At 39.5% G+C, this 27,240-nt stretch overlaps 2 long non-coding RNA genes across 2 annotated transcripts in view; both read left to right on the top strand.

Annotated features, from left to right (window-relative positions):
- The window catches only part of LOC140512542 (uncharacterized), a 30,340-nt gene extending 7,705 nt beyond the window's left edge, over window positions 1-22,635 (top strand). Inside the window, exons 5-6 of the long non-coding RNA XR_011969800.1 lie at window positions 3,629-5,562; window positions 18,488-22,635. This is a non-coding gene — a long non-coding RNA (uncharacterized lncRNA). The remainder of the gene's footprint in view (window positions 1-3,628; window positions 5,563-18,487) is intronic.
- Window positions 22,636-24,025: 1,390 nt separating this feature from the next.
- Window positions 24,026-25,684, top strand: LOC140511151 (uncharacterized). Its single transcript, XR_011969450.1, has 2 exons — window positions 24,026-25,385; window positions 25,494-25,684. It is a non-coding gene; the product is annotated as an uncharacterized lncRNA (long non-coding RNA).
- Window positions 25,685-27,240: the final 1,556 nt, after the last annotated feature.

Raw genomic sequence — 27,240 nt, 5'->3', positions numbered from 1 at the left:
GATTTAAAAATAGTAGTGAAGGTCACTCAAGCAGGAATCGCTAACAGAGAACTTTGGTAATGTCAAACTAAGACTTTGGAAAAGTAAATCCTTTCAAGTGTCTAAAGAAAAGAAATCCCATCTTCTATAGGAAATCTTCCTTAACACGCCCCACCCCTTAATTCTATTATCTTCCTTCTGTTAATTATCTTCTATTTATCCTCTATGTAACTTGCTTTATTGCATGTTGTCCCCACCTCCATTAGATTGTAAGCTCCTTGAGGCCAGGGACTGTCTTTTGCCTGTTTTTGTATCTCTACCACTTAGCACAGTGCCTGACACACAGTAGACACTTTAAAAATGTCTATTTATTAATTGACTGAGGGTAACTGGGGCTCTGGCACAACCAGAAAGCTCTAAACTGAACATCTGGATGTCACCATAGAAGTGTTGCTGAATTTGTCAGTGGTGATTTCCCTTGACACTGTGGGCCTATGATAGAGGTCCTTAAGACTTAAACTAGGACTGAAATGGTCCTGAAAATGATAAGGGCATTGTTTAAAGGCATCTTAGAAAAAATTAGAAGTGGATTAATATGCCAATGGCACATGAGAGCTAGAGAGGGCCATGGAGTTTTCTGGCCCAACTCTCATATTAAAGATGAGTGAACTAAGGCCCGAACTCTCTACAGTCTTCAAAAATTGCCACTCTATTTCCGAAGTAGGTAGGGCTTATGGTAAGAGCCCTGAGTTTGGGTCTGCCATTGTGTGAACAATGGGACTGCTTTAGACAAGATGTTTCACCTCTGTACCCTTCTCAGTTTTATCCTTTGTTAAATGAGGGGATTGGACTAAATGACCTTTACAGGTCTAATTCCTGTGAGTCTATGAGAAAGTAGGCTTGGGCAAGTAACAGATGAGTTACTTGCCCAAGATGATACCTCCAGAAAAAGTTATTATGATTCTAGCATCAAAGATGTTCATCTGGAGGGGTCCTCAGAGGCCATCCAGTCCAGTACCCTTATATTACAGATGAGGAAAAAGATACCTAGGGAGGTTAGGTGCCTTGGCCAGCATCACAAAAGAACAGTGATAATAGGTATGATTTTGAATATGGTTCTCCTAACTCTATAGCCTTTCCATTGTACCACATTTCTTCTCCACTTTAAGCTCAAATTTTTCCTTGTGTTGAGTCTGTTTCCCATCTTGAGAAAATCTAGTATAGTTCCAAGCCTGACCACTTGTAAAGCATCCACATCACGCCTTTGAGAAGTATGGTTGCTTCTACCTTTTCTTGGACACTTTAACTCCATAATTGAAACAAAGAATCTCCTGGCTGGAAGAGATCTTAGAGATCAACCTTCCAAACTGTACATAGCTACCTTAGAATCTCCTCTATAATATCCTCCATAAAGTCTCATTCAGTCTTTGATGAAATATTACAAATGAAGAGGAACCCACAGCCTGCTATGAAAGTTCACTTTCCTTCTGAATAGCTCAAACTAATATTTTTTCTGACACTGTTGAAATCTGCCTCTGCTTCTATTTCTGCCCTCTCTAGGACAAGTTTGATCCCTTTTCTGGAACAGCTAGAGGGTGCAGTCAATAAAATGTTGGTCTTGAAGTCAGAAAGTCCTTTCTGAATTCCAGTCTGGCCTCAGAAACGTACCAGTTATGTGACCCTGGCCAAATCACTTCACTCTGTTTGCATCAGTTGAGTTGGAGAAGGAAATGGCAAACCATTCCAGTATCTCTGTCAAGAAAACCCCAAATGTGTTTACAAAGAGTTGGATACAAAAACAAAACTGTTTTCTGTATGATAGCCCTTCAACTATATGGAATAAGGGACCCCTTGTCTTAGTCTGCTTCATTGTAAATGTTCCTAGTTCCTTTCACCAATCTTCATATAGCATTCACAGAGGCTTTCATCATTCTCATTGCCCTCCTCTGAATACATTCATCTGCTGCATGGAGGAGGAGGAGAAGAAGGAAAAAGAGAAAGAGGAAGAGTGGTAGTGGATAAGGGTGAGGGTGTGGTAGTAATAGCCACCATTTATTTACACCTTAAATCTTACAAAGCAATTTACACATAGATCATTTGATCCTCATCACAACTCTGTAAGTAGGCATTATCATTATACTCATTTTATACAGATCAAAGAATTTGAACCTAAGAGAGGTTGTGACTTTCCCAGGATCTCATAGCTAATTAATTTCTGAGATAGGATTCAAACTCAGGTTTTCCTGATTCCAAGCAAAGCCCTCCATGTACTTCACCAGACATTGTACTAGGTGCTGGTGATACCAAGGCAAGACCAAAACAGTCCAAGGTGTTTCCTTCTATTGGGGGAAAGAAGCTACAACGAGAATAAAGTTAAGTGCCTACAACAGACATAAAAAGTCAATACAACGTAATTTGCTGCAGTGGGGAAGGTACTAGCATGTGGGGAAATCAGGAGTGGCCTCAAGTAATAGGTGAAAGTTTAGCTGAGTCTTGAAGGAAGTTAGGGGTTCTATGAGGCACAGGTGAGGAGGGAGAACATCCCAAGGATGGCGGGGAGACTGGGCAAAGGCATGGAATGTTATGTCTCGAGAAAACTGAGGAGAGAAGTTTGTGTAGAATACAGACTGTATCAAAGAGAGTAAGATAGAGTGGAACCAGAGTATAGCAGACTTTCAAAACCATCCCGAGGAGTTCATTAAAACACTTCTGTCCAGGGTGTGTTGCAGGCCCTCTGGATTTTGTTCTGTTCTCCGCCAATCTGATAAATCCCCCTGTTCAAGGAGACTATTGAGTGTTAAGGTGGTGTTACAACCCAAGAAATAGTTTTTTTATTTTCTTAGGGGTCATTCCTACATGTCAAAAAGAACACCAGAGTAGTTGTCAGAAGATCTGTATTATTTCCCTGGATCTACTACGAACAAGGGCAATGATGTTAGAAAAGTCATTTCACTTTTCTTGGCTAGTTCCTTCACCCATAAAATTATGGTGTTGGATTATAATAAGAATTCTTAGTATTTTGTGTGTACATGTCTGTGTCCCTTTGGACATTCATGGTTCTCCCAAGGGGTATAGTGAACCCTAGGGACCACTTTTAAAATAATGTTTTGAAATGAAATAAAAGTCACAGGATTACAAAGGAAATTTGATCACATTAAAATAATTATCAAAATATGTTTTTTAAAAATAAAATGTGTCAAAGTATATATCAATAAAGGGACACAAGGTGGTGCCAAAGTCCATAGTGTCTGGCCTGAAATGGGAGGACTCATCTTCCAGACTTCAAATGAGGCCTCAGACACAGTGTGACTCTGGGACAGTCACATAACCCTGTTTGCCTCAGTTTTCTCATCTGCAAAATGAGCTGGATAAGAGAATGGCAAATTATTCCTTATCTTTGCCAAGAAAACCCCAAATGAGGGCATGAAGAGTTAGACACAACTGAACAGTAAGTAGTATATCAATATATCCAATATATATCAATATACCAAAAATACGTTTAAAAAAAGTTCATTGACCCCAGTTTGAGAATCACTAGATTAGAGCTACTTCCTGAAGTCTCTTCCACATCTCTAATATTCACTTGTCTCTCTTGGCATTTACAGTAAGAGTGGATTATAAATTCAAGTTCTGTGATCTCTTTTCACAGTCATTCCTGAAGTCCCTAGAGACAGCAGCTTAAAGGATTCCTCTGTGGAAGGTATGTAGAAGGGATTTTCCTCAGCATTATTTATCAAGTCTTGTAGGGAGATATGTCCATTCTAATTCTCTTCTGCTGCCTAATGAGAGGGTGTGGGCCTTCTCAAAGAAGGTAGAAGAAGATTGAAAATTGCCAAGCAGATCCTACAAAGCTAGACAGGTTTGAAGTATAGGCCAGTGACAGATTGTGCCATCCTTTCCACAACCTGAAGAAGATTTGAAGATCTTAGTGGACTTGCAAGCTCAAGATGAATTAAGAATGTGATAGTTGACATAATCTAAGGCTTCACAGAACTTATGATTGAAGCAGGAAGCCTGGCTCACACTTGATGCAGGCAACCCCACAGCCCAAGCTCTCTCAGCACAGGATGGGGTCACAGCCCAGGGGGCTGGTGTACCAGATCACATTGGTACACCATTCCACACACCCCCAAAGAAGGGCTTTATGATGCTTGGCAACGACTTAAAGGAGGCTTAGTCTCCAAGTCTCTAAGTGTAGAAGACAACAATGTCAATGTACTCAGTCCTAGTCAAACCCCAGATAAAAGTACTGTATTCATTTCTGGGTTTCGTGTTTCAGGAAAGTAATTGATGCATTAGGAAGCATTCAATGAGATGGAATGGGATTGTAAAAGGGTAGGCAATCTGGCTGTTCGATGACCAACTAAATAAATAAAATGTAGCCCATCAGGAATGTTTTCTGGTTGAGGTGACACTTGCCTGGCCTTTAAAGGATGAGTAGAAATTTAACAGTTATGGAAGGGAAAAAAGAACATCTGGGAACAGGAAGAATGTGTGCAAAGGTAAGGAGTGGGGAGAGCTCTGATTGGGTTTGAGAGGCAGTGAGTCATCCCATAGCACATGGAGAGGCAGGTTTCTACCATGTTGTAGAGGGCCTTGAATACTATGTAGTAGAGTCTGAAATTTTCTCCACCTTCCTCCATTTAATATTTTCTGCGTCTGAAAGCCAAAGGGGTAGAGGAGGGCATGTGTCATCCTTATTTTGGCAGAAATGAACAGATATATGATCTTGTTGATGTAGGGAACTCCTGGTGGGAAACTCTCCATCAATGCAGATGAGCACGTTTTTGGCAACATACAGTCTTAGATGATTGCTTCAAGTACTCAAAGGTTAAGTGGCTTACCTAGGGTCACCTCATTGATACGTGTCAGAGACAGCACCAATCAGCTTTAAGCAAAAACAGTTAATGTTAGAGTCTGAATCTGGGTTTTCCTGATGCACATTATGCTGCCTAGAGTGCAGCGTATGGTGGTACATATTATCCTCATTTTACAGGAGAAATTGAAACTCAGCAAGATTAGCTTGATTTCCCTAGATCCAATGATTTGCAATGACCCTCTCTCCCCACCAGACTCTAGTTTTCCTGGTGTGCCTTTCCACTTGGTTCAAAGCTCTTTACACATTTGGGAAGAGAAGTGTCTGTTTCCTCATTTTATTTAGAATGGATGAATTTTACCCTGGCCTTTTGCTTCAGGTGGTTTAAAGACCAACTAGTTCTTGCTGCTCTTAATGAATGAACACTTGTTTGGATTTTTAGTCACGTGCTTTCCACTGGCCCTATTGTCCCAAGTTCATGGAAACCCACACATTTCCCAGGAAGGAAAGGTTTCTAATTGTCTCCCACTTCTATCATAATGGATTCTACCTTCTGAGAGCAGAGGTGAGGTGGAAGAATCAGTTTTCATGGTGATTTTTTTTTCCTTTTTTGCTCAGCTGTTGCCAGAGGCCAGGAAGGCACGGCACACCCAGAGACTGTAGCACTGGTGGGTAATGGTCCATGGATTTTTTTTACCTCAGATAATTTTATTCCCTGCCTATGGAACAGATTAATGAAGCCAAGCTTGTTGGAGTGTGAGGGCCAGGTAAGAGACAATACCACACAGGTCATACCACAGAGAGAGAAATTGAAATCATTAAGGCAGTCAGGAAAATGAATGTCAAATAAGGAAATATTAGTTGAGCAATGTCTATGAGCAAAGCACACAGGAATTATTATCCTAAGCATGGGGAGGGGGGTCGGTTCTGGGAGTGTAAAGCAGAGACAAGGACTGGGAACCACATGGAGAAAGGTCCAGAGTTGCTGAGTTGGCCCACTATTGTGAATCTTATCAGATATTTGACTGAAAGTTGAAAATAGGTACAGATAACAGATTTTACATTTTGAGCAAGATTTCATTTCATTCCTCAGATTAATTTATCTGGCTGCCAGGGAAATGATTCATGCCGATTATCACCAACCCTGTTTTGGGCTTCCCTCTGGTAGAAATAACCTAGAGGATTACAATAGTGAATAGTTATAGTAGTGTATTAAGGTTTGTAAAGCACTTTACAATTCTCTCATTATAATAATTTTTATTATCATCTCATCTTATTCTCATTATCACCTTGAGAGGTAAGTATTATTGTTACCCCCAATGAATGGGTGGGGAAACTGAGGTAAGCAGTTTTTTTTTTAAAGTGCCTTGTACAGAATCACAGAGCTATTAAATGTCTAAGGCAGAGTTTGAACTGGCTTTAAGTCTAGTGTTTTACACATTTTTCTATTTAGGGAGAATACTAAAGCCTGTAGCAACATCACTGAGCTAATGAGTGAAAAAGGCCGTCTGCTTCTGAGCACTTCTGTTGCTGTACTCCTTCTGCAGATGACTACTGCAGTGATGCAGGCCCTACCACAGTGGCATAGCTAGCACTTGGCACTATGCCTGGCCTAGGAATGAACGCTCATTTGAGGATTCATTCATCTATTTATTTATTTATTTATTTATTTATTTATTTATTTATTTATTTATTTATTTATTTATTTCCCGGGGTGAAGTGACTTCCACAGGATCACACAACTAGTAAGTGTCAAGTGTCTGAGGCTGGATTTGAACTCAGGTGCTCCTGACTTCAGAGCTGGTGCTCTAACCACTGTGCCACCTAGTAACCCAAACATGGTATCGTTGACAAAATTAAGCAAGGTGGCACTTAAGCCATCAAGTCAAAGAGTCCCAGACAGGAGGAAAATCATTAACAACTAGCTATATAGATAAAAATAATGTACCCAGAACACACTTTTATGTTTAATCTGCTTTATTAGCATTTTTGCCATTACTTTCCGGATGACTGATAAAAAAGCAAGCCCCAATTTGTAGTATTTGTTGATGTCCAAGGTGTAAATACTTAACACTGAAAATTTAACAACCAGCTCTCATAAGCCAGTTTGAGCTAGCCCCAGCAAGCCCGTGATCCCAAGTATGGGCAAGAAGGAAGAGGGAGGGTCACAGGGACAGCATTGTTTTTGCTTTGCATCCTGTCTATGTGATCTCAGGTGGGAAGAAATTGAGATGGACTGGATGAGAGTCTATATTGTTATGCTCTACACCCTGTCCAAATATAAAAAATAAAAACCTTCCAAAAACTCCACTCTGGTCCCTCTTCATGGCACAAGGGGGACCAGAAACACAGAGTGCAAGATTTGGCAAATTCTGTCATACCAAAAAGTGGATTTTAACAGTGTCACAAAGACACAGTATAGACAGCTTGATTAAGACCAGTGGAACCCTTGGTAATGGAAACACATGAAGAAAAATTATGCATAAAACTGTTCCGAGTCTTACGGGAGCCCCTTCTGGTTCTGCATTGACAAAAGAACTTAAAAAAACTAAAGTCCCTAAAGGGTGCTAGAATCACACAAATTTTAGACTTTCTATTACCTTTACCTTAGTTCTCAATAAAAGTGAGATCCTTGCCTAGTGACCAATATGCTAGAGGAACTGAATCATAAAAGTCTTGGCATATTTGCTAAAAATGATACTAGAAGACAAAAGAAAATTGTAGCAACAGTTAACTTAGTTAGCTGATTTTATTGAACTAGGCCTGGAGTCAGGAGGACCCAAGTTCAAATCCAACCTCAGACCCTTACTAAGTATATGATCCTGGGAAAGTCACTTCACTTCTGTTTGCCTCAGTTTCCTCAACTAGGTGTAAGAACAGCACCTACTGCCTAATGAGAAACAAATGACATAATATGTATAGAATGATTAGTAGGGTACTTGGCACATAGCAGATGCTAAATAAAGGCTTATTCCCTCCCTAGTCCCCTTCCTGCTCATCAAAAACATTATTTCATGGATCACTTCTTCGTGTGTTACTTAAGAGGAATATTTGCAAAGAGACAACCATGAGCATAATTATAGCTTTTTGTCATATGCTGCAAATAATTTGGAGGTAAAGAAGCCCTAACAAGAACTCAGGAAGACCCACAATATTAAATCAATATGCTCTCTAAGGGGAGTCAGTTAGGTTATGTGGTGGATAGAGTGCTGGACCTCGAGTCAGAAAAACTCGAGTTCAAATCCAGACTTACTGGAGGTATGACACTAAACAAGTCACTTAACTCATGTGTGTAGCCATGCATGCCTGTCTACCTCCATGACATCCACTTCCCAGGGTTGTTCTAAAGACAAAATTTGGTATTTGTAAAGCACTTTGGCAGACTTTAAGTGCTATATAAATTCTAGCTATTGTTATTATTTGATCTCTCTCTGTTCTGTGCAAGGAGGAAAGTGCGAAAAAAAAAGTGGAAATCATGGAGGAAAGAAGAAAAGCTAACACCTTGAAGGCTATGCAGAAACCTCATGCCCATTTATCATGAATACTTTGAGAAGAGTGAGGAGGCTTTGGACATAGTGAGCTTCACATAACATGTAAAAAATGAAATCTACTGTATTGTAACAGAAAGGAAAAACTGGCTACTCATATGATAATAATTTCGAATGCAGGGAAAAATAAGTTTTTACAGGAAGTGTACTGAAACTCAGTTAAGCCAGATCACGGTAAGAGTATGTAAAGATTAAAAACTAGGAGAACAGAAGACAAAAAAGAATGGGAAAGACATGTTAAGATTTTTATTATTAACTCTTTTCTCTGTCAATGGCAGAGAAGTCACTTTTAGGGACTTGAATATCAAAATCTCCAATGTATAACATGTGGAAGTAGAGTTCAGAGTGGATCACGACCCTACACGGTGGAGATGTATGCTAGAGTTAACACAGTTGGGAGAGAGTCAGGGGATTCATACGAAGTCTGAAAGATGGAATGATGCCAAATGCTTGGAAAAATCAAGAATTTTACAATAATATCCCCCCTTGTCCCTCCACCCCACAAATTTCCAAAAGGCAACTGAGAGAATAGCAACATTTTCGTACTGAACCTACTTTCCCATGTCAACAAATATTGTATGTGAATAATATGGACACACATCCAAGGATACAGTCCCAGAGACCTGGAATGGCCTGAACAAAAGTGTAAGTGTTTTCATAGAAGGACATAGAGTAATCTGGTTTGACCGGAGCAAAACACGCTTAGATGAAGAGAAGAGAATGAGATAAGGCAAGAAAAGTAAGATGGTACCAGATAATTTAGGCCTTGAATGCCAGGGAGAAGACTTGGAATTTGACAGGATATACCAATGTATTGAATATTTTTGATCAGTGAAGCAAAATGGCCAGATTCATACATAAGCTTATTAGTATGGACTACACTAGAGGATATTATTGAAGATGGTATAAGAAGGAAAAAGTAGACGTTGGCAAATTATTCTACAATAGAACCACATAGAAGTCCGACCCATAGTTGCCTAAAAAATGCAGAAACTATAAAATCCCACTGTACTCATTTTTTAAACTATTAATTATTTGATTCAAAAAAGGAAACTTCCCCTTTTCTTGGTTCTCCTCCAATAAGATGTCTCCTGTCACTGCTCTAAAACTCAGAAGAGTCTTGTAACCACGTGGATGACTTTCTAAGACAACTGCTTTTCACATTGAAAGACGCTTAAAACAGAACAATGAGTGATCAGCAAAGGTCTTTGCTGCTGTCAGAAAGGATGCCCAGCTCTGAGTCCCAATGGAGGAGGGATTTCCTATAAATGCTGACTTCTTCCAGATATTCCTGTATATAGATGATATTGTACTAGTAGGTTAAAGCCCCAGAGTTTTATACTCACTCAGTAGAATTGAGATGAATGCAGGAAAAACCAAGGGGAGAAAGAATGTGCCCTGGGTTGAGACCTGTAGTTAATTAGATCATTAAATCTTATATTTAGAGCTAAAAAGTGACCCAAGAGGCCTTCAAGTCTGACCTCATTTTCTACAGGAGGATACTGAAATTCAGAGAGGTGAAGGGAATTAGTCATGGTCAAATTGCAGATAAGGGTCTGAGGTAGAATTGGTATCAAGATTTTCCTAACTCCAAGTTCAGTTTCATATACATATACGTATATTTATGTGTACATGCTGGTACATCATAAAGCTAAGTGGCATAGTGGATTGAGCACTGGACCTGGAGCCAGGAAGACCTGAGTTTAAATCCAGCCTTAGATACTCGTTAAGTGTATGAGCCTGGACAAGTCACACATGTGCCTGTGTGTATGTATATGTACACACACTGTGCATGTATGTATATTCAATGCATACTCAAAATCGATATAAACACATCACATGTAGTATGTGTAGACATTGTATATGTGTGTGTGTGTATATGCATATAAGTATGTTTACACACAATCTTCTTTTCAGTATTTTTCCATTGATAATGTATCGCTCTGAATCCCATGGTCTCCAAAAGAATTACATTTGAGGGTAAGCCGCAGAGCAATGGAGAGCTACCTGATAGTCAGAAGCAGGGTGTATTAGGTAATATGAGGAATTATGCCTAGGGGAGGAGATCACCAAAGAGTTACATGATCTGGAAAAAAGATGGGCGTAGAGTGAGAGACAAGCAATGAACAACCCACATGCTCCACCTACATAACAATGTAGGAAGAAGCACGGAGAGATTCCCAGCAGGTTGAGTAGACCTCTTTTACAGTGGAATTTATGGGAGGTCCTTGGAGAAGAGTAACATCGAATGAGAGGGTTGGGTTTGCCAGTGTAACTTACATCCTATTCATTGAGTTGAATTACCCACGTTGATGAAATCATAGAAGGATCCAAGTAAGAGCAGTAATCCTTCACATATGTATGTGTGTGTGTATGCACTCATGTATACACATGTATATGTATATAGTTTTTCTGTGTTATTTCAAAGTAGTTTAGGTGTATGCAGGCAAGCAAGTCCTTATTAAGCACCTAATATGTTCCAGGCACTGTGCTAGGGTGTGGAGACACAAAGACAAAAATGAAATCCTACCTTCCCTCCAGAAATTTAAATCTCTAGGGGAAAGATGGCACCACATGTATATCTGTAACTATTATGTACAGAGTAAATGTAATGTCTTTTAGAAGACAGCACTAGCAGCTAGAAAAATCAGAAGATGCCTCATGTGGAAAGTGGCATTTAAGCCCAATTTGGAGGGAAAAAAAGATTCTACAAAGTGGGCGGTCAGGAGGCATTGTGTCCCAGGTCTGGGGGGACAGTGGAGGATAACATTTGAAAAGTACAAAGATGGTTGATGAAATGACTTGTGTGATCAAAAAGCAAAAATACTTGTTTGAGGAGTAATCATATTCTCTTCTGAAGTTCCGATTTAATGTTGTTATCTCTGTTTTATACATGAGGAAATGAGAACTTAGTGAGGTGCTGTGATTTGTCCAAGGGAATACAGTGAATAAGGGTTAGAACTCAAACCCAGTGCACCTGACTCCAAGCAGGCTGCTCTTCCTGCTAGGGTCATTCTAAACCATCTTATCATTCTAATCACAATGCTCATTGAAGGAAGGCCATTAGCAATACAAATGAGTAACCTACAAATAAGGACAAGAAGGAAAACAATAAAACGTTAGAGGGCAGAGAAGAGACATTGATCCTCTGAGAAAGAAGTTCTAATGAATTGTCATGGATGAGAACTTTAGAATTGTCTGCTCAGCATTTGTAACATCAGAAGAAAGGATCTTGGTCTTTTGGATAGACCCAGCTTATGTCTCTGCATTTATACAGAGACCACTGACTAATCTGTCTATTGGCAGTTTCTATATGAGCTTTCATCTATGTGTTTTTAGGTCCCTTGCAGACTGTCTCCATAATGAAAGGAGTTAACAAGTGCCTTGTGTGGTCTTAAATCTGAGGACTCTGACTTTCAGGCTTTGGAACTGATCCCTAAGGAGATGAGAGGAAAAGGTGAATAGGAATACCAGTAGTGTCCTTGGATCCAGTTAGGGAGAGTGCCTCCTGCCCATATAGATATAAGAGAGCCATTAAATCCCTGGAAGGAGCGTTTTGATTTTGAGCTCCAAAATGGCAGTATTGTAATATTGAACACATGGTGTGTATGTTTGGTTTAACTACATGTGTGTATATAATATGTGTGTATATATGTGTGTGCAATTACAAGTTTGTATATAACACCTGTGCATAGGTATGACAAAGCATGTGACTGTATAATACATGTATATATGTGTGTCTAAATGTGTGTACATTATACATGTGCATATGTGTGTAACTATATATCAGTATATAATACATGTGTATATGTATGTGTGTGCATGCACGTGTGTGTGTTTGAAAGAGACAGACAAACAGAGACAGAGAGTATCTTGGTTGGGCTGTCACCTTGGTCTCTAAGGCAAACCCAGGAAATAAGATAAAAAGAGTTTATTACCCAAAACCCCAGCAGTATTGGGTGCAGTTTTTGGTGTATATATGATGTGTTTATAATGCTCCTTGTTGGCCTTCCCTCCCTGTTCAAAAAGAGTCGTCTATTGAAGTATAAGTTCCTTGATGACAGGAATTGTGTTTTTCTCATTTGTAATCCCACATTTAGCACAGTGCCTGGCATATGGGAGATATATATTTTATGCTTATTAAAATGAGCTAAAATGAGGCAGAGCCAAGATGGCGAAGTAGAAAGACACACATACACATAGCTCCTAACCACAAACCACAGAACGGCTAGAGGGGACCAAACCAGGGCGAATTCTGCACCCAGAGACCACGGAATATTGGAGCGAGGGAGATTTCTGTTCCGGAGAGACCTGCAAACCTCTCGTGGGAGGTCCATTGTGCCGTGGACTGGGCGCCGGCATGGGGAGCAGAGGGCAGCCCTGCCTCGGCCACAACACCGTGAGGAAAAGATCCAAGAGGGCTACGGGGACGGGATCTCCAGCGGCCACGCGGGTCCCCCCACCCACAGAGGGACCTGCAAACCTCTCGCAAAAGGTCCGTCGTGCTGCAGACGCGGAGCCCAGCCCGGACCTGCAGTGGTGGCGGCTACTCCGAGAGGTACAGATCCGAGCAGGCTTCAGGGACGGGATCTCCAGCAGCAGCACAAGCCCCCCCACCAACAGGTGACTGACGGGGGTAGATGAGAGAGTCTCTTTGGCGGGTTGAGAGGGGAGAGGGGTGCCCCCATGGCTCGGGCCCCCCAGCAGATAGAAGCTGAGAGGTGGCTGCAGACAGGGGCTCCCCAAGCGGGCGGGAGCCTGAATCCATTGTGGAAGGTCTGTGCATAAACCCCCTGAGGGAACGGAGCCTGAGATGCGGCCCTGCCCAGACCTGACCATCTGAACTTAATTCTCACACTGAACAGCAGCCCTGCCCCCGCGAAAAACCCTAAGGCGGGAAGCAGCATTTGAATCTCAGTCCCCAAACGCTGGCTGGGAGGACCAGGAGGCGAGGTGGGTGTGAGGAGAACATTCAGAGGTGAGATCACTGGTTGGGGAGAATGCCCAGAAAAGGGAAAAGAAATAAAACTATTGAAGGGTACTTTCTCGGAGAAAAGACACTTCCTCCCTTCCTTTCTGATGGGGAGGAACAATGCTTGCCATCAGGCAAAGACACAGAAATCGAGGATTCTGTGTCCCAGCCCACCCAATGGGCTCGGGCCATGGAAGAGCTCAAGAGGAATTTTGAAAATCAAGTTAGAGAGGTGGAGGAAAGACTGGGAAGGGAAATGAGAGGGATGAGGGAGAAGCATGAAAAGCAGATCAGCTCCCTGCTAAAGGAGAACCAAAAAAATCTTGAAGAAATTGGCACCTTGAGAACTAGCCTAACTCAGTTGGCAAGGGAGGTGCAAGGGGCCAATGAGGAGAAGAATGCTTTCAAAAGCAGAATTAATCAAATGGAAAAGGAGATTCAAAAGATCACTGAAGAAAATAGATCTTTCAAAACTGGAATGGTACAGATGGACACTAAGGACTTTATGAGAAAGACAATATCTCAGAACATACCGTGCAGATTCGAAAAATAGAAGATAATGTGAAATATCTTATTGGAAAAAGAACTGACCTGGAAAATAGAATCAGGAGAGACAATGTAAAAATTCTGGGACTACCTGAAAACCATGACATCATCTTCCATGAAATTATCAAGGAAAACTGCCCTGAGATTCTAGAACAAGAAGACAAAATAAATATTCAAGGAATCCGCAGAACACCGCATGAAAGAGATCCAAAAAGAGAAACTCCTAGGAGCATTGTGGCCAAATTCCAGAATTCCCAGGTGAAAGAGAAAAGATTGCAAGCAGCTAGAAAGAAACAATTCAAGTATTGTGGAAATACAATCAGGATAGCACAAGATCTGACACCCTCTACATTGAGGGATAGAAGGGAATGGAATAGGATATTCCAGAAGTCAAAGGAACTAGGACTGAAGCAAAGAATCACCTACCCAGAAAAACTGAGTATAATACTTCAGGAGAAAAAATGGTCTTTCAACGAAATACAGGACTTTCAAATTTTCCTGATGAAAAGACCAGAGCTGGAAAGAAAATTTGACTTTCTAACACAAGAATGAAGAGAACCATGAAAAGGTGAACAGCAAAGAGAAGTCATAAGGGACTTCCTAAAGTTGAACTGTTTACATTCCTACATGGAAAGACAATATTTGTAATTCTTGATACATTTCAGTATCTGGGTACTGGGTGGGAGTACACACACACACACATGCACACACTCACACATACATAGAGACAGAGTGCACAGAGTGAATTGAAGAGGATGGGATCATATCTTAAAAAAAATGAAATCAAGCAGTGAGAGAGAAATATTGGGAGGAGAAAGGGAGAAGTTATATGGGGCAAATTATCTCTCATAAAAGAGGCAAGCAAAAGACTTATTAGTGGTGGGATAAAGAGGGGAGGCAAGAGAAAAACATGAGGTCTACTCTCATCACATTCCACTAAAGGAAAGAATATAATGCACACTCCTTTTGATAGGAAAACCTATCTCATAATACAGGAGAGTGGGCGACAGGGGCACAAGCAGGGTCGGGGGGAGGATGGAGGGGAGGGCATGGGGAGGAGAATGCAATACGAGGTCGACACTCATGGGGAGGGAAAGGACCATAAGAAAATAGAAGTAATGGGGGACAGGATAGGATGGAGGGAAATAGAGTTAGTCCTATACAACACAACTAGTATGGAAATCATTTGCAAAACTAAACAGATATGGCCTATATTGAATTGCCTGTCTTCCAAGGGGAAGGGGTGGAGAGGGAGGGAGCTAAAGAAGTTGGAACTCAAAGTGTTAGGACCAAATGTAATGTTCTTACCACTGGATAACAAGAAATGCAGGTTAAGGGGTCAAGAAAGCTATCTGGCCCTACAGGACAAAAGAGAAGACGGAGACAAGGGCAGGGAGGGAGGATAGAGGAGAGAGCAGATAGGTCACAGGGGCAATTAGAAAGCTTGGGTTTGGGGGGGGGAGGGGATAAAAGGGCAGAAAATTTGTAACCCAAAATTGTGTGAAAATATATCTTAAAAGTTAAATAAAAAATTGATAAAAAAAATCAATAAAATGAGCTAAAATGTAAAAGGCATGCATAAAGATATAAATATATACACACTGAAATAAATACATACATGTATATTAACATATGTCTATATATGTGTAGTGTCAGTTACTTGGGGTGAGTAAGTCTCAGTGACTCCATTTTAAAGCCATAGACTTTGAGTAAGTAACAGTTAATCTTCATAAGATGTCCTATGCATGTCTACTAACCTCATCTCCTCATAATTACATGTACCAATCAAAAAGATTTTGCCCCAATATACAAGTTGCTTATTGCTGTCTACAAAAAGCAATACCAGTTTCCATAGAGCTTGGACACACCCAGGGCTGTTGTAACATCAGCATGTCAATAGCCACCTTTAGTTCCTTAAGGTGTAAGTTTTGGGTAATTTCAGACACCCTGGGTCAACATGGAAGACATTTTTGTAGGGACAAGACTTATCTAGAACCATCCACCCATTGCACCCACATGTAAGGCCAACTATGCATGAGATACCATCATCCTATTCAGACACAGTGCATAAAGACTTCCAGTCTTCGTCTGGAGATCTCTGCTGGGATGGAATAAATTGGCGTGGTATAAATTGTTCCCCAGGTTCCACTCATTTGACTCTGCATTAGCTCATAGGTGACTGGTCAGGGTTCTCTGAAAATATTCCTTTCATCATTTTTAGATGTAAAATAATATTCCACTGCAGTCATATACCATAATTTATTGAGCCATTCCTCATTTGATGGTGGCTTCCTTTGTTTCTAGTTCTTTGATTCAGTGAAAAGAGTGGATACAACTGTTTTGTATATAAGGGTCCATTTGCTTTTCCTTTGCTCTCTTTTGGGATATGTACCTAGCAATAGTATCCTTAAGAGTATGTATACTTCATTGAATCAACGGTTTTTTTCAAAATTATCACCTTGGGCCTTTTAGTGTATTTTTAAAATAGTTTTTAATTGATATCTTCTGTGTCAGAGAACAGGGATCATGTTTTGGCCTTTCTATGTATATTCAGGCATTAGTACAGTTTCTGGTATTTAGCCAATGTGCTTCACATATGCTTATTAAAATGACTGATTTTTACGTTAGTTAGATTTTCCATACATCCCTCCAGCATTCCATAATAGTTTGAGGAAAGATAGCTATTTCCTATTTTCTTAAAAACTGGAAATCATTCCAGGGCTTGAAAGTAAGGGTAGTCTGGCTTTGGTTAAGATGGGAGGAGGGGAGAAACTTATCCTGTTGGTAACCCATTTGAGAGTCTTCTCTGATCCCTGTCAGTAACAATTTGGGGGACACTATGTTTAGACAAGACACTATCCTTAGTCTCATGCTAGATGAAGGGAAAATTTATGACTATTGTACCTACAATAAGAACTTCTATAGAAATCTTTCCAGAAGCCTGTTACCATCATGTAACTTTTCTTTCAAGGCTGCTCTTGTTGTCCATTTTAACTCAATTTAGCCTTGATATAAGTGTTGATGGGAACACAGACTACCCACTATGATATAATCCTGGCTTAAATAGATAGACAGCCCTAGATGTAGGAATTATCACCCCATCAAATAGTTTTACAGGTGGAGGAGGGAACGTAGTAAGGTGAGCAGTTCGGATCAGGGGATTTACAAAGATAGGTAAAGGGACAGATCTAGGAAATTTGTTTGGTGATATTCACATTCACACTTATGGTAGCTGTATTGAACAGACAGTCATCTGTCACTATGTGCGAGGTGATGGTCATGAAAAGGTGAAAAAATAAATAGTTCTTGATTACACAGACTTTCTTAAAGCAGAGGGATAAGACACGTCCTTAATGACCTTAGTGCAAGATAGAATGTGATCAGTGAGATGGAGAAATCAGAGTTTTTCATAGGTAATTACTTCATCATCCCCAGAAATTTCCATGAACTGTAAAGAATGGTAAGGATAGTATCTTTTATTTCTTAAAGGTTGTGCATGTCTCCTCGAAGTACTTTGATGGGAATTCTGTAATTTCATCCCCATCAATGACAAAAGAGATATTTTTAGAGAAACCTGACCACATCTAATGGAGAGTGAAGTGAGCAGAACCTGGAGAACTATTTATACCATTGCAACAACAGGAAAAATAAAAAAATAACTCCTGAATACTTAAGATTTGTGAATAGATAAGGCCGATGTTATCTACATTAGACTGTGAATACCTCAAACATTATACAGAGTAAAACCAGTATTATCAACTCTGAAAGATCTAGCTACTCTGATCAATACAATAACCCAAGGAAATTCCAGAGGACTTATGATAAAAGTCCTATTCACTGCCAAAGAGAGATCTGGTGAAGTCTGAGTGCAGATTTAAGGGATTTTAAAATTTCCTTTACATTTCTAGCTTTTATCTTTTTTTGAAACATGGCTAATATGGAAATGTGCTTTACATGATTTAATATGTATAATTGATATTGTATTGCTTGCCTTCTCAGTGGGTGGGCTAGGAAAAGAAAAGGAGGGAAAGAATTTGGAACACACTTTACAAAAAAGAATGTGAAAAATTAAGAAAAAAATTAGTAAAAACCCATATTCTCCTTGAAGGCAGAGGTTGTCTTTCTGCTCTCTTGTATCCCCAGTAATTAGCACAATGCCTGACACAAACTAGGTATTTAACAAATGTTTGTTGACAGATTATTACTTTATTTATAGGAGAAACAGAATAGTATAACGGATACAACACTGGACTTGGAATTAAGAAACCTGGGGTTAATGTCTCATCTGAGAAACTGACTAGCAGTGTGGAACCTGAGCAATTTAATCCCTCTGGGCATCAACTTCTTCATCTGTAAAGTGAGCATGTTCCGCTGGTCTCCATCTGACAGATAAGAAGGCTGATGGACAGAGAAGTAAGGTTATTTTCCCAAGGTCACACAATATCAGGAAGAAGGCTAGAACCCAGGTTTTTAGACTACTAATCCTACTGCCTTCCAAAGTATTCCTACAGTGTTCTTTTATGGACTTCCATGAATTTCACTCTGTTAAAACTCAGATCCTGTGATGTCCTCAAAGATGAATATTTGATTTTCTTTTTCTTTCTTTTGTAAATTGGATTGTGACAGATTCACCTTTGTGCAACTGGGAGACAGTGGAGAAGTCAAGCAGGAGATGCCCCAGATTGGAGAAATGCTCTTTGAGATGATTGCTCAGTGCCCAGAGGAATCTGAATCTTATGACTGTTACTGTGGTCAAGAAGGAAGGGGAGACCCAATTGACCCCGTGAATAGGTATGGGGGATTATAGCTGTGTGATATGGATGTAGTGTAAGCACACAGTAGTAGCACAAGGTCAACTGGCATAGGTTCATTACAATTAAGTCCTGATTCATGAAGATAGCCAGGATCACGAATACTTTTAGAGCTGAGCTCCATAGCTGTGTCTGCGTGTGTGTGTGTGTGTGTGTGTGTGTGTGTGTGTGTGTCTGTGCATGCGAGAGAGAGAATGACAGAGAGTGAGTGTGTGAGAGAGAGAGAGACAGACAGAGAGAGAGAGAGACAGAGAGACAGAGAGAGAGACAGAGACAGAGAGAGACAGAGAGAGAGAGAGATGCGCTCTGTGGCCGTCTGGTGACACCTATGGACCCCTTATCAGAGTAATGTTTTTGAATACATGAAATAAATTACAAAGTGCTACAAGGAAAGCTAATTATATTGAATTCTCTCTATATATTTCCTATCCAAGTCCACAGGCCCCCTGAAATCTATTCAAAGCTGTCTTGGGGATTTATATATTCTTTGTTAAAATCCTCTGCTATGAATGATCCCAGGCTTCTCTTATCCGCAAAGCCCATCATGAAGTACTAGGATACCTCCTAGATTTATTTACAAATGTGGGCAAAGGAATATTCATGTTCTAAACGATCTGTGTTTATATAGAACTAGATAGTTGCAAAGTATGTGAAGAAAATAATGTGAGAAGTGATCAAATCCAGCATATCCAAATCCTTTTGTCCCTTCCCCAAGTTGTGCCTGCCCCTCCTCTGTCCTGCTTCTTTGTTTTCAAGATTATCTTCCATTTAGACTACATATGAATTGTACCTACATAGTAATTTACTGCTTATGTCTTCTATTTTAATGTGAGCACCTGGAGAGCAATGACTATGTTTTTGCTTTTCCTTTTATCACAAGTCTTCAGTGTTTATGTTGCTTCCTTGTCGATGTCAGACTACTCCTGTTCTCTGCTGGATAAAAAGGGCAAACAAAGAGAACAAAACAAGCTTATTTTGAAGTTATTGGGAAGACAAAGTTGTTATTCAGTCATTTTCAGTCATGTCTGATGGTTCTTGATCATATTTAGGGTTTCCTTGACAAAGATACTGAAACAGTTTGTCATTCCCTTTTCTAGACCATTTTAAGATGAAGAAACTGAAGCAAACAGGGTTAAGTATCTTCAGGGTTAACTGAACAAATTGGTTCAAAATCACACAGCTGGTGAAAGTCTGAGGCCGCATTTGAAATCAGGTACTCCTGACTTCAGAGCTGCTACTCTCTGCACGCAATCGTAAACTCTTAGAGATGGAAGAATCTTTAAATAAATGGAGTTCATTTCACATTGATTGTCTACTAAGTACCAGGCCCTGCACTAACCTGGGTCTTAGAGCTTCTCTAGTCCAGAAGTTTCTTCAGCCAACCTCTTCCTTTTGCAGATGAAGAAATCACGGTTCAGAGACATGAACGTGACTGTCTATGTAGTGAGGTTTTAAGGGTCTAGAAAGGGCCACCAAGTCATCTAGGAGGTCACTTTCACATTTGATTCTTGAATTAGGTGCCCAAATGTCTCCAACTGCATCAGAACTAGAGTTATTATCTTTTATCATGCTCATTTTGTTCAACTCTGTTGGGTACAATAACATTCACAAATCTTATGCCTACATGACTTGCATAGCTCAAAGTTCTCTCCTAGGTTTTCTGCCCTTTCATTGTATAGTGCCACACTGGGAACATCATCAGCCTCCATGGGTTTTAATCATCACCTCTATGCAGAAATGTCTCTCTTGCTTGGAGTCCTACATCACCAGCTGCCTACTTGGGGCATTTCAAATGTGTTATTCCATGGCCATCCAAAACTGGAAGTCTTCACTACCTGGCGCCAACCTACCTTCCCAACATTAATACACTTTTCTCCCTTTGACATGCTCTAAATCTAGCCACACTCATCTACTGGCTGCTTCCCACACTTGGCATTCCACCTACCTAGCACGTATTAGTTTCCATGATTAGAACCTTGCCCCTCCTCACCTCCAACTTTGAGTTTCCATGACTTCTTTCATGTCTCATATCCAATGCATGCTTCTGCAAGACACCTTCCTGGGCACTCCAGCTGTTAGTGCCTTCTCCATTAAGATTAAGTGTTTTTTGTTCCATATGTAACTGGTGTGCACCGGTTTTCTGACCTTTCTCTCATTAGAATTTAAGTTTTTGGATAGAAGGGGTTGTTTTTTTGCCTTATTTTGCACCCTTGTAACTTAGCATAGTGCTTGGCTATACTAATTGTCAGAAATGTTATCAGTTTGAGTACAAAGGGACACATTATCCTACTTGAACTCTGATGAACTAACTGAACAATCATGTTGTTGGTTACAACACATTCTGTTTAAAAGTATTCAACAATTGTGGGGACTCCAATAGATTTTCAATCAATATCTGCATCAGCTTATTACACAAGTTGTGCACTCCTGGCACAGAGAGCAGTACAGAAGAAAATGATGACAGTTTTTGTGCTTTATTTTGTTTTGGTTTTTTGGCTACTATTCTAACTTTGTTTCCACAAAGAATTCCTTGGCTGTTTCCCCTATCCCAGGGATTCATAGAATATACTTTTAGGGATGCTATTTTGATATGCTTGGTTTACAAGAGAGCACTGTTAATACATTGCTTTTTCCATAAAGGAGGAGCCATAGGAATTTGTTTTTAAAGAGAAAACAAAGTTGTGTCTGGACACTTGATACCTTTGAACAAGAAACCTTTTGCTTTGTTGCCGGTGTTGCTTTTCACATTATTGGTGATTGGAACAAGGGAAGAAATTTGACGGTGAGTTAGAGAGGAGTCCAAAATTCAAAGTGACATGTGAGAATCACAAAATACAATGTAAGTGATCCCACGGAGGCTGTTGCTCAGGCCAAGCTAGCAGGGAATCATTGAGTACAAACTGCATGTTCGCATGGCCCTTCCCTCCAAACAGTTGAATAATCTGGTTAGAGATAAGAAATAAACAAAAGAAAAAATAAATATACAAAACTGTGTAAATATATTTGTGTTTGTATGTATAAATACAGATGAAATAAATATCAAGTATTTTATAAAGTAATGATGAAATAAGAAAAACATAAGAAAAATTAATATGGGAAAAGCAAATACAAGAGCCCTAACAAAACTCTAAATAATTCAAATGTAAACTGTACTCAATTTTTAAAAGTTTTACCGATGCCTTTGTTTTTTACACAATTTTTCCCCACCCACCGCAATCCTCCATACAAAAAACGAAATTAATTCATTTCCATGGACAAAACAGTGGTCCAATAATATACATATATTCTGCCTCCATAGTCCCTTAGTTTTTTTGTCAGATGTGTTTCATTATGTACTCTCCAAGGACTGATGACTGTGACTGATCTGAACCTGACTACCTTATCTAGGTTATGGTAATCATTGCATATGTTATTCCCCCCCATTCTATTTATTTGGCTCTGAATTTTGATCTTCAAATGGAGGCTGGATGCTCACCATCATCTTATGCTGATGGTATTTATGCTTCACTTAGAAACAAGAGCAGATGACTCTAAACTTCCCTAATTCCATGCAATTGTTATTTTCAATAGCATTAGCCCCTACTGGAAGCACCATTTCTCCGTGTATCAAGAAAAGAATATTCACTGAACATCTATTTTGTCTTTTAGGCACTCTGAGCCCTATCAACAAGTATACAATGGAAGGAGGCGATATTAGATGAAGACAGTTGAAGGGAGGAGGAATGTCTAAAGTGGAGCAGAGGAGGCTTCAGTGGAGCATGAGAGCTCAAATACACGAAGGATTATAATATTGAAGGGTTATACTTCTATACTATCTATGGCTTCACCTAAGAAGATAGAACTAAAAACAATTTTAAAAATTGCAAAGAGGCAAATTGAGTAGAACTATGAGGGAAAATTTACTAGAAAGTTAAGTGGAATGAGTCACCTTCTTCGGATATAATAAATTCCCTGTCAATGGAAGCATTTACGTCAAAATTGGATGACCACTTACTGAAGAATCTATAGAGGCAATAGGATAGACTGTTCAGGGATAGAAGGGTGTAGGCTACCTCTGTGATGCCTTCCAACTGTAAGAGTCTATTCTTCCAAGAAGGCACAGCCACTGTGCCTAAGTCATTGGTTATCTAGCAGAAGAGATAATCAACCAACAAACATTCGTTCACTACCTGTAATGCACTTTACACAGTGCTCAACTCTGAGCATAAAAAAAAAAATAGAATGAGTCCTTTCATCAAAGAGCATACATACACAAAGAAGAAGAATTAACAATGCAAAGCATCATAAAATAAGGGTCAAATGAGTGGCAAAAACAGGGTTTCCAGCAGACTAGGCACTTATTGAAGCCTTGTAGAATTGTACTGACGTGATCAAGGAAAGGAGAGATCAGCTGAGATCATCAGGGAAGTCTTCATGGAAGAAGTAAAATTGGAGTTGAACCTGGTAAAAAAAAGTTATCTTAGTTTCAATTAAATGACAAGGCTAGAAGCCAGGTATCAAAAGGTGAAAAGTAAGGATCAGACTTAAAAAGTTTAGTAGGGGAAAATCTTCATGCACGAGATGGGATCTGAGTTCACTTTTCAAAAATGGACAGGATTTACAAATGCAAAGATTTTGCGGCACTGCAATAGCATGATTTGCAAATGAAGAAGATGCAGAGTTGAGAAAGTACAAGGGGACAATCAGTGAAGAAACATGGCTAAATTAAGGGCTATATGTGAGAGAGAAAAAAGCTTGGAATGGTTGATTTATAAATACTGAAAATCAGCATCAGGTCAAAGAACTGGGAGAGCAAGGGCAGGTTAGGCTTCCAGGTGAAATAATAATAGTATGATTAATAATAATACTTTTCCTTCTTGTAACTCTTTAAAGAGATGACAATCAGATAGAGAGAAATAAATGATACATACATATATACATACATACATACATACATACATACATAGATAAATGATAGATAGGTGGATCGATGAGAGAGAGATACCATTTACCAATCACTCAATATGTGCCAGGTGCTGTGCCAAGTTGTAGTGATACAAATACAATAAAAGAAAAGGCCTCTACCTTCAAGGAGCTTACATTCCAATGTGTGAAGACAACACATAAACGCAGTGCTGGGAAGTGGAGGAGGGGGATGTACATCCTGGCGTAGGGTGGAGACTTTATAATTACCAAGTGCCTTCGCACTTACTTGTCTCATCTGAGCCTAGTAACAACTCTGTGAATCTCCATGTGATATATATATATATATATATATATATATATATATATATATATATATATATATATATATATATATATATATATATATACATATATGCCTTGAGACATGACTATGTTCTAATAGAGCAATTCTCATTCCTATCAGACCTTGAAATTAATTAAATTCAACTAATTAACAATTTATTCAGTGCCTGTTGTGTAAAGATTATTATACCTGATTCTAGGGCAGATATAAATTATGAAAGACCAATATGCTGAGTAAGGGAGGTGATCATTCTGTCTTCCTCCACACCAGTCATAATACAGCTGGTGTACTGTGTCTAGTTCTCTGCATCACATAACACAAAGAGCTCAGCTGAGTTGGGGTATGTCCAGAGAAATGTGACTAGGATGGTAAAGGAACTGAAATCCCTACTAGATGACTGGCTAAAGGAATTCGAGATGTTTAGACTGCAGTAAAGAAGACCAGATTAGAGGAAGATACAGATAGATTCAAATCTATCAAGAGCTATCATTCAGAAGAGAAATCACAGGTTTGTTTTATTTGACTCTAGAAGGCAAAACTAGGACTAATGAGTACAATTTATAAGGAAGAATATGTAGGAAAAACAGAAGTTTCCTAAATATGAGGGTCACGCTTAAATGGGCTGGGAATGTTCAAGCAGAGGCTATCTGGTCACCATAGTTGCATTAGGTGCTAGCTTTGCTTTAGGTAGAGGCTAGACAGGACTATCTCCAAAGTCCCTCCCAACTCCTCAGGTACTATATAATCTAGCAGAGGATTCCATTTCAACACATTATATAATACGAAATTGTACTTGAAGAGGCATTCTAGTTAACAAATTTCTCTGTAAGAGGTAATGAAGTAGAAAGAGTGCTCAACTTCAAATTTGAGAAGATCTTAGTCTGAATCCAGAAACTGTCAGTTTATTTGAAAGAACAGGCAAATCATGTCACTCTCTGAGTCTCAATTTCCTTATCTTTAACATGGGGGTGATAATATCAAACTACCTGTGTCTCAAGGCTGTTATAAGGAAAGCCTTGGTAAAATGTAAAGTTTCACTATACACCCATGAATTATTCTTGGTGACAAGGACGTAACATTTTGAATTGTTCATTGTTTTGCTTTTGCTTCTTTAGGTAGAGGACAGAGTCTATGTGAGAAGCTTCTGTGCTCCTGTGATCAGACTGCTGCCAAATGTATGGCTGCTGCAACATTCAATGAAAGTCACAGGTACTGGCGTATATCCAGGTGCCAGGAGAATGGAGCACTGTGTGAAGACAGTAACTCTGAATGGCCTTTGCCTCCCACTGGTTTAGTGACCAGGAGCTTAAGCTTTGATGAAAACAGCAGTGAAGAGTCGTTGCTTCTCTCACAGGGGGTTTCAGAAGAAAGAAAAGATTTCTGGGAAACGCATTTGACAATGCTGGTTCCACACCAGCCGATGGACAAGTATTTGAGTTTCCTTCTTCAGTGAAAAACAGCAAAAGTAGGTCATCTAGATCTATATTATTTCAAATTTAAGCTTTCTGAAGCCTTGGATGCCTCACCTGATGAATCATCATAATAATGATTCTGCTACATTTTCCTCCCACAGGCATGATGGAAAGATTGATTGAGAAAATAAAGAAAGTGCTGTGAAAGTTACAAGTCCTACACACATACACGTGAAACAATATTATTGCCAGACTTCTGAGAATGCAAGACCAGAGGGCTCTGGATGTACCACTTTGTCTGATTTGTACTGCATGTATTGTATCATGGGAATTAAAGAAAAATTCAAATTAATTGTGTTTTTAGAACTTCATTTTTGATGATGATGCACAAGTGCTCCTCGGGGCATATATGGGAGAGTGAGTGAGAGGATCACTACCAGAACACTTAGTCTTTGAATGCTATTCCTGGCAAAGTTGCACCAATGATAAACCTGAAGTTAACAGTTTAGGTAAGGGAAGTTTTAATTAAGATATACCACTTACTTTCAGCCAACTAGGTAGCACAGTGGATAGAGTGCTGGGTCTGAAGTCAGGAAATCATCTTTCTGAGTTCAAATCTGGCCTTAGATACTTATTGTGTGACCCTGGGTAAGTCACTTAACCCTGTTTGCCTCAGTTTCCTTCCTCTTGTGTAAAATGAACTGGAGAAGGAAATGGCACATCATTCCCACATCTTTGCCAAGAAAACTCTAAACAGGGTCATGAAGAGTCAGACACAACTGAAAAACAATTGAACAACAAAAACTCCCACTTATATAGAAATACGCATGTGACTGAGTAACTAGTCATTTCCCAGTCCTAGAGGTAGAAATGTAATGTGGTGCACTGAGAAGAACTGAGCTGGGAGGCAGAATACTTACCTCATGGTGCAGTCACTGAGCAAATTGCTTTCCCTCCCTGTTCCTCCATTGAGGGAATTGGACCCTTTACTAGCTCTAACAATGTACGACTACAATTCTACTCAATTTGAGTAAGATTCACCACCTGCATCAAGAGTTTCCTTTTATGGGGTTGTCTATGAGGAGCACACTTTAGTCAGTGCAAAAAAAGATGCTTCTTTAACAATAAAGTACATTCTCAACACTATGTAAAGAAATTTCAGTATATATGACTAGGCTTTTTTTTTTGAGAGGATGAAGGCTTTCAGAGGTTTTGTGTAATTATGAACTATATGTTTCTATTTTACAACTTACAGCCTACAAACTTTAGCTAGGAAAGTTTTAACGCTCTTATATTCTTACACTTTGGAGTGGGAAAAAACATATACAATCTGAAAATAAAATGATTAGAATTAGAAGGAACTTCAGAGTTTATGTGGTCGGTGCCACACTTATTTTTTTCACTAGTTTTTATATATTTGGTGTTCATCCAAAATCTGCTCCAACATTCTTTATGATGGAGACCTTGTTACTTCTTAAGGCAATCTTTTTGGACCCGTTGTTGGGAATGTCTTATCTTGAGCAAAACCTGCACCTTCACCTTCAGCGATCCCATGAATTTTGCATTCTAAGCCAAGGCATGCCATGAAGTGTAACATTAAATAACTTCCAGCCCAAGGCACTCTAAGGAAACCATTTTTCTTCCATTCTCAACACTATCATTTTACTCTGCTGTCATTTGGAAGCCCCCAAAATACCTCCCCCACCTCCAGAAGTGCAGGACTCAAATTCTATCTAGAATTCCATTTCTTTAGATAAATGCTTTGTCAGTCTATGAAGTTAGAAAAACTCCTCATCCCTATTCCCTCCTAAAAGATAAAGATTTCTAAATATTAGTCCTTTATATTTAATGGAAACATATCCTTTCTAGAGAAGAGGTTTTGAAAGATATGGAAGGAATGTGGATACA

This window comes from Notamacropus eugenii, chromosome 6 (genome assembly GCF_028372415.1).
Source record: "Notamacropus eugenii isolate mMacEug1 chromosome 6, mMacEug1.pri_v2, whole genome shotgun sequence".
In the NCBI taxonomy this organism is placed as follows: Eukaryota; Metazoa; Chordata; class Mammalia; order Diprotodontia; family Macropodidae; genus Notamacropus; species Notamacropus eugenii.
Note: the sequence above shows the minus strand (reverse complement) of the source record. Positions and strands in the feature narration are given on the sequence as shown.